Genomic DNA, 6462 nt, shown 5'->3' with positions numbered 1-6462 from the left:
TCCTCCCCACAGCATCAGGAGAATGTCAGTGCTCCTCCCCACAGCATCAGGAGAATGTCAGTGCTCCTCCCCACAGCGTCAGGAAGGTTCTGAGCCGCCACAGCGCAGGAGCTGCCAACCTGACCTTCCACTGGTGGAAGTCCACAAGATGGTGGCACACACCTCTAACCTAAGAAGTTTCGAGAGGGAGGCAAGAGGATCAATCAATCAGGGGTTCAAGGCCACACTTGGCTAAATAACAACTCTGACACCATCATGGGTTACATGAGACCAACCCTAATTCAAAAAACAGGTGTGTGGTAGCAGATCGACATGGCTAAAGGGCTTGTAACCTCACTCTGACCCCTGAGTTTTGTCCCCAGAGCCTACCCGATAAGAGAACTGACTCCCAAATGTTGTCTTCTAGTCCACACAAGCACCCATACACACAATACTAATAAATAAGATAAAGACAAAATAAATTATTTCCCTTAAATGACAAATTTATATATGCATGTGGTAAGGGGCAAAACCAGTCCCAGGACAAGATAAGGAGTAGGAGTTACACTTCCTCCCTTCCCGACCTGCAGTTTGGCTCCTGAAATCATCCACGCGTGCTCACAACCATCCCTTCATTCTTGGGCTCTTCCTAGGACCAGCTTGGGCTACCCAGCTGCAATACCTTGAGATGGCCCTTTCCTAGGAGCCTTGTGAATAACATTGTTTCCCTCACAAGCTGCTTTTTGTTGCTCAGCCGTTTAAGGTTCTAGTTTGGGGTGCTCTGCACTTCCCCTTTCATGCCCGTGTTTCTCAAGGGGTTTCCCCGCGAGGGCGCAGGAAGCTCAGCGAGGAGCAGATCCCTTGAAGCCGGCTGAGACAAGGGCAGCTTTGTGAGCTGATGACATAAGTTCTGCCCCTTATCGGCTGGCTCTCTTCCTCCCACTCAGGCCCTGGAGAGAGACAGCTACTTCCGGGTGTGGCAGACATGGGGGAGAGGGAGGCCTGCCCTCCACAGAGAGAGGCTGTCCCGGCTTTTCTGGGAACACTTGTTGTTGGTGGGGGAGCACCATGAGCTTGCCTGGATCACTACCCTGACCTCACCAGTAGGTGACTCCTGCAAGAGACCAGAGTGGTCAGCGATGCCCAAGCCAGCCTGGGCTACTGAGTGAGTGGAGCCTGAGTGGGTGAGCAATGAGAGGGTGTGATAGTTCTCAGTACCACCTGCTCCCTTAGCTCTGTCGTTCCTGCGCCCAGGGGAGAAGTAGCCAAAATGAGAGATGGGTTAGGAAGCTGGGCTGTTCCAAGTTCTGCCATCGTCACCAAGGATTTCTAGTTTGCTTGCCTCAAAGTGCCTCGGCTTCTTTATCTGTAAAACCGTTGTGTGAATACATCAGGAAATGATACCTGGAGCCGGTGGCATGTGTTTGGAAGGTGAAAGTGGGAAGAGTGCATGGACTTTGAGGCTAGCCTGGGCTACTGAGGCCATGTCTCAAGGAAATGACGGGAGCTGGAGATGCCTCAGTGGTAAAAGCACAAACCCCGTGAACTAAAAACCTGCATGCCATACTGGCCTGGGCCCAAAATCCCAGCACCTGGGAGGAGGAGGGAAGAGAAGGAGGAGGTCAGGATGTCATAGGTAATTCTTGGCTACTAAATGATTTCAAGGCCAGCCAGGGATACAAGGATTCGTCTCAAAACACCACAAACAAACCTTAAAACTGGAAAGCCATGGTGTGTACCTGTAATCCAACCAGGGGTGGGGGAAGCCGGAGGGAGGATCAGGAGTTCCTGCTATCCTCAGCTAGATAGCAAGTTCCAGGCCAGACTGAGGTGCCTAAGGCCCTATCTCAAAAACCAAAACAAACTAAAATAACAAAAAGAAGAAGAAGAACAACAACAACAATAAAAAAAAAACCAAAGCAAAAATAAGTTTTAAAAAACTGGCAAAGCCTTTAACCCAATCCCTGGTAAACAATAAACTGTGTCACCCCCAAATCTTACAATCTTGTCAGTGGCTTTTTCCTTCCTTCCTTCAATTAAAGATTGTTTTGTTATTGTTGCTCTGAAATAGGGTTTGGATATGTAGCTCAAGCTGAACTGGAGCTGTTTTGGGGTTTTCACCAGAGGCGACTGCTCGGACGTGGGTTTAAGCCAATAGAAAATCTTTATTAGCTGGCTGGTGACTACACTGGGTGTCCAGGATCCCAGTGTAGCCCTGAGCCTTCCTCAGGATGAGCTTTTCAGCATAAGAGCCGTGTCCTGGGTTGGCAGACTGCAGTTAACAAGGAGAGGGAGCAGAAGAGGATCTACAGAAGGCAGAAGGCAGGGTTAGGACACTTAGGGACTTTCTCAGAACTATCGACTTTGATGGATTCGATCTCCCAAGTTCTAGGATTACAGGCACAAACAATTTTTTGTGAGGAAATTATATTTTAACTCAATGTGTTAAAAACGGGAGAGCTGAGATTGGTGGTGGTGGTGCACACCTTAAATCCAAGCACTAGGGAGGCCAAAGCAAATATATCTCTACCAATTCCAGACCAGCCAGCCAGGACTACACAGTGAGTCCCTGTCTCAAAACAAACCAACCAACCCATCAAGATAATTAATGCAGAAAGCTGGGCAGTGGTGTCCCAAATCTTTAATCTCAGCACCCGAGAGGCAGAGGCAGGCAGATCTCTGTGAGTTCAAGGAGAGCCTGGTCTACAGAGTGAAGTCCAGAATAGCCAGGGCTATACAGAGAAACTCTGTTTTAAAAAAAAACAAAACCAAAAGGCCAAAAACAAAATTAGGATAAAATTTTAGATTTTTATTATTTATTTTTGTTTTGTTTTTGTTTGTTGGCTGGTGAGGGTGGCCTTCAGTAGGGGTGATGGCAAGATGTCTGCCAGGGTATCCCCTGGGGTTGCATTCCAGCTGTGCCGCACCTCCTAGTAATAAGAGTTCCTCATTACTCTGGCTTTACCACCAGGTCTAAAGTCCAGGCCTGGCTCTCCTTGGCCAATAGAGTCTTCTGGTGCAGACTGAACAGCCCCGTTTCCTCTGCCAGATACCGACCTGTGATCAGGGCAGCTGGTGCGAGCTGCTTGGGCAAGGGCAGTCCATACATCCTGTGGAAGTCACAGCTGGAGGGTCTTTGGGTTTTTATTTCTGGGGGGCACAGTGATCTCTACCTGAGGAGAGGCAAGGGACGTGAGCTCACGGGCAATGAAGCTAGGCCGTATGCTCTTACTGTTAGAATGGCTTTAACTTTCTGTAACAGGAAGACACAAATATTTGAGGAGTTACATGAAGGGGATGGACGAGTCTTGGGGCTGCCCTCTCAACAGGGAATGCTGGTTTGTGGAACTTCACTGCCGACTAAGAGTCTGGGAAGTTTGACTATATGAGAACAGGGTCAGCCTGGTCAAAAGAGCTTGCTTTTTTCTTCATCTACCTTGGCTTCTTAGTTCATGTGAAGCTCGGGTGGGCAGGGGTGGATCTCTGATCTTTTGATCATGGCCACTGGCTTAGGGTGGAATGACCAGCTGGGGAAGCTTGAGGCAGCAGTTTAGAATGGGTAATTTACAGTGGCCTGTGGAAGGACAAGCAAACCGGATGTAGTTGAGAAAGCAAGACAGTGAAGAGTGGGGATCCAATGGCATCTTTTGGCCTCCTGGATCCCACTGTACCTGAAATCCATTATTCTTTGCTTCTTCTGTGTGCCACTTCATTTTTTTCTTTTTACTCTTTGATGCTTTCATTCTTTGATCTAAGACATGTTTATACAAGTCCCCCACACGGTCTGACTCTCTCCTTCCCCTCCTGCTCCTGTTAGCCCCCGCCATGCTCCTAGACATGTTCCCTTCTACTGTCATATCATAGAGGCACATGTGGCTTTATGCATTTATATTGAATCTATGATTCATAGAGAAAATATCTGAATCTGACTTATTTTGTTTAATATGAAAGTCTTTAGTCGCATCCGCTTTTTTGCAAATGACACAATTTTGTTCTTTATGACTGAACAAATTCCAACATATGCATGTATGTATTAGATAGATGGTATCTAATATAGCTATATGTCATATTTTCCTTACCTGTTCTTCTGTTGATGGACATCTGATGTTTGTGAACGGTGCCACAATAAATAGATGGGCAAGTATCTATGACATGTAAGCTTGGGGACCTCTGGGTAAGTAGCCAGAAGAGTGTAGGCGGGTCATATTTATGTTAGTTTTTGAGAAATATCCATATTAGTGCCTGGACTAATATGCTGGTAAACAGTGTATAAGGGTTTTCTTTCTTGGCATTCTCACTAGCATTTCTGTTTAGTTTTTTAAAATTACATATATTCATTTAGTGTGTGTGCACAGACAAGAACATGCATGCCACAGTGCATTCAAAAGTTAGAGCCACTATGTGGATCCTGAGGACTAAATGCAGGTCATCAGACTTGGTGACAAACAACTTTACTTATGCAACCATTTTGGTAGGCTGTTGTTGGTTTTCTCGTATTTTTAAATTTTTATTTTTATGTGTATAAATGTTTTGCCTATGTATATATCTGTGCATCACACATATGTTTGGTACCCATGGAAGCCAGATAGGGCATCGGATCCTCTGGAATTGGAGTTACAGATGGTTCTGAACCACCATGTGGATGCTGGGAATTGAACCGGGGTTCTCTGGAAGAACATCCAGTGCTCTTATGTGCTGAGCCATCTCTCCAGCACTGGTTTGTTTTCCTCATGATCACCATTTTAACTGGGGTAAGTTGAAATCTCAATGTGGTTTTTCATTTTCATGCCCCTGGTGCTTAGCGATATTGACCATTTCTGTATGTTTACTTGACCATTTATACTTTAGCACTTGAGAACCATCATTTTATTAATTAGATCATTTTTATTGTATTGCTTGATTTCTTGGTGTTTAGTCTTTTTGAGTGCTTTATCTACTTTAGATATTAATCTCCTTTCTGAAGTATAGTTGACAAAGATACTTTTTTTGCTCTGTAGACATAACTTTATATTGCCGTAGTAGTACAGGTGTTTCTGATTTCATGAAGTACTGTTTGCCAGTGCGTGTGTGTCCTTGTCCATCCATGTGTGTGTATGGGTGGGTGCATCTGTGTGCAGTTCAGAGGACAGCCTCAGGTACCATTACTCGGGAACTGTCCACATTGATTTTTGAGACAGGGTCTCTTACTAGCCTGGAAAAAAGCAGAGTCTGGTCTAGCTGCTCTCTGCCTCCCCAGTGCTGGGATTATGAACCTGTGCTGCCAACTCCGGCTCCTCCCACGCCCCAACCTCTTGGGCTCTGGGGATCTAGCTCAGCTCCTTATCTGTTACAGGAGATTTGTTTGTATTGTTGCTCCAAAACTATCAGTGGAGTTAAACCTTATTCAGAGGATCCACATTCAGCTGGCTGGAATAAACCATAGAGTTTTCTGGTGGATCCAGATGAAGAATAGAGAAGACACAGAGAGAAGTAAGGAGGGGCTTGGAAAGAATTGTGGCCCTTTTAATCTGGGAAGGTGGAGAGGAGGGTCTGTTGAACATTTTCTGTGTTGCTCTGTGAAACTAAAGGTACCCAAAGAAATGAAATTTGGGAAATGGATGTACTTCATTTTGCAGAGTTTGGAAAATTAAAGTATGTGCACCATACCATAGATATATATTCAGGATTTCAATGGGCAACTGCTTGAGTTCTGAAAAGGCTGATTCTATAATCACACATTTATTAGAACTTATGGCCATCATGTGGATACCTATGCAAATTAAGACTGACAATGCTCCAACATATGTCTCTAGTAAAATGAAACAGCTTTTTGTTTATTATACTATAAAGCATGCTATAGGTATACCACACAATCCCACAGGGCAGGCAGTTATAGAAAGCTCTAATCCAACTCTAATAGAGATGCTTAATAAACAGAAAGGAGTAATTAAGACCCCCAGAGATAGATTGCACAGTGCTCTAGTAACTTTAAAGTTTTTGAATGCTAATGAGAAAGGAACTACAGCTGTGGAGAAACGTTGATAACAGAAAAATCTGCTGAATTAAATCAGCCTCTATACTTTAAAGATGTGTTGACTTCAGAATGGAAACCAGAACATGTGTTACACTGGGGAAGAGGTTTTACTTTTGTTTCCACTGGAGAAGAAAAGCTATGGATACCATCAAGACTGATACAGATTAGATTCAAATGGGAGGGCCCTCTTGTTTAGGAGAGGCAATTGTTCATGAAACAGCATGGCCAGAGATCTAAATTAACTTACAAGACTAACCAATGCCTTTCATTTCATCAGATTTAACCTGCCAAAAAGGAAAACTCCCCAGAGTTAGAGAGGGTTTTGTTTTTATCTTTCAGGAGAATGAAAGCATCCAACTAAAGAATCTAGAGATTACTGGACAAAGAAGACATCTGAAAAAGAAGGATGAATCATGCAGAGAAAATGTCCCGAGGAAAAGCGTATATTGGCTTAATGGTACAGCACATTT

This window comes from Microtus ochrogaster, chromosome 15 (genome assembly GCF_000317375.1).
Source record: "Microtus ochrogaster isolate Prairie Vole_2 chromosome 15, MicOch1.0, whole genome shotgun sequence".
NCBI lineage: Eukaryota > Metazoa > Chordata > Mammalia > Rodentia > Cricetidae > Microtus > Microtus ochrogaster.
This window is presented reverse-complemented; position numbering follows the sequence as displayed.